This window comes from Nomascus leucogenys, chromosome 22a (genome assembly GCF_006542625.1).
Source record: "Nomascus leucogenys isolate Asia chromosome 22a, Asia_NLE_v1, whole genome shotgun sequence".
Taxonomy (NCBI): Eukaryota; Metazoa; Chordata; class Mammalia; order Primates; family Hylobatidae; genus Nomascus; species Nomascus leucogenys.
In genome coordinates, this window is record NC_044402.1 from 138,877,222 (window position 1) to 138,879,569 (window position 2,348).

Consider the following 2,348-nt stretch of genomic DNA (forward strand, 5'->3'; position numbering starts at 1 on the left):
CTCCTTGTGTGTTCTGCTTCTTCATTTCTTGTCCCAGAACCTCTGCCACCTCTCCTACTCTCCTGCAAAGAAGGCTTTTTATCATGAGCAGTCTCAGTCTCTCTTTGCCTCGAAACTAGCTGGATTTATGTGGCAGAGATTGCTAGTTTCCATTCACCATCCACTCTCTCCATCTGCGATAATACAACTCACAGTTTTTAGCTGGACACTTGGATTCCCAGAATAAAGGCTTCATTTCCCAGCCTCCTGTACAGTTAGATGTGGCTGTTTACCATTGCTTCCTCCTGAAATCCCATTGATATGACAGGGAATTTTTTTTAAAAAAGCATAAATCAACTAGGATGATTAAAAATAGCAACAAAATTGGGAAGCTCTCCAGAAAATAGGTGAATGGTAGTTGACTTAGAAACACCTGAGAAATCTACATTGTAAGAAAGAAATGGGAACATCTGAGCGTCCGAGTTGTCTTGCAGAGCTCCCAGAGGATCTGGAATTGGCACTTCTAGGTACCTCTGGAAGTAGTTGTGAGATGAGGTGAAACTAGGAGCTGAGGCCTGTTTAAGAAGCCGTTAGACTCCCCATTCCACACAGTTGGGCAACTGTGCCTACTTCAAACCCGTGAAAGACCAGAGGAGGTGTACTGCTTTCAGCCTTCAGTATCTAAAATCCATAGCTCAGTCGTATCCTCTAGCAAGAAATAAAGCAGAACGAGACTTCTTTGAGGAATCTCACCAGCCTAAAAGGAAAGACCTAAAGTTACCCATCCATAACATGGCCCAGGACATACCCTCACACGTCTTTCAATGCATCCCAGCGAATAAAAGAATTCTGAGAATGAAGGCTGTCAGTTTCCAGATTACAAGGGCTTAGCACACCTAGTGCCAACACAATGGAAGGAGAAAGCACCCTGCCTTCTTCCATTCCTTATCAGTGTGCACATCCAGGCACATGAGTGTGAGATTTCAGAACACCGGGGAATGGCTGGAGGGAATGAACAGTACACATGCAGAGTATTAGGAATCAATAACTTTGTAGTCCTCAGATGCCACATAGGAAACAGGGAATGGCCTTCTCCAATTCTGAAGGAAGATTATTTCCAGATAGATTAAAAGTCATGCCAAAAGACTTGTAGGCTCTTTAAAAATGTATATTCCACACACCGTGTTATTTATTTTTATTATTTTTTTGAGACAGGGTCTGTCACCTGGGCTGGAGTACAGTGGCACAAACACTGCTCACTGCAGCCTTGACCTCCCAGGCTCAAGGGATTCTCCTGCCTGAGCCTCCGAAGTAGCTGGGACCACAGGCATGTACCACTGTGCCTGGCTGATTTTTTTGTCAAGACAGGGTTTTGCCATCTTGGCCAGGCTGGTGTTGAACTCCTGGACTCAAGCGATCTGCCCGCCTCAGCCTCCAAAAGTGCTGGGATTGCAGGTGGGAGTCACCACTCCTGGCCTTTACACACCCTTTTAAATAAAGGGACTAGAGAATGTACTCCAAAAGGAGAAAGCATGGCATAAAGGCAATGGGAGATCCAATGCAAAGAGCAAGGTGACTCCCCAGGAGCACAGCAAAAGGAGGTTCCAGGATGGCAGCCGTGCACTCAGCATAGAAGGCAGCCAGGTTGGGTTTAGTGCTGGCTCCAGAGAAGATGGCTTAACTGTTAGGACACCTGTTGCCTCTGAACATATTGAGGATTTACATAGGAGCTGAGATTGAATTATTGACAAGTACTTAGGAAACCAAGGGACATAACTCCAAGGAAAACAGGTAGGAAAGAAAAAATTACCACAGTAATACTACTATATAATTTAGTTATGAATAGTATTGATATAGTCCTAAAATATAAGCACTGAACAGTAACCATATTATGATACAAGCCTATTAGGAGAATGGAGGGCGGGAGGAGGACTGATGGGGGGTGTGTGCGAGCAAAAGCTGAATAATCGTCATTTCCCTGGGGAGAGATGAAGAGAAAATGCCCAGTGTTGAAAAGCATTTCGCCCCTGATTGAGTGCCAGAGAGCACACCTGGGCAGAAAGCATACCCATGAGAGGCATGTGGGAGAGGCTTTGGCTTCTGTTTAAATCAGCCCAGAGGCAGCACAGCAGAGAGAAACACTGCAGTAGGGCCGAGGGCAGGGCCTTGTGGAAAGCTGTGGAGTCCCCACATTGTGGAAGCCCTTAGTGTGAGGCAAGGATGGGACCCAGCACTGGCCTCTTCAGCAGCAGGCCATCACGGTGAGGGGAGCCACACAGGAGCACCGAAGATGGGGGAACCTTTCACCTGGAAAGTATGGCGTGTGAGGGGGCCATGAGCTGCAAATGCACAGTTCAGCACCAGAGAAC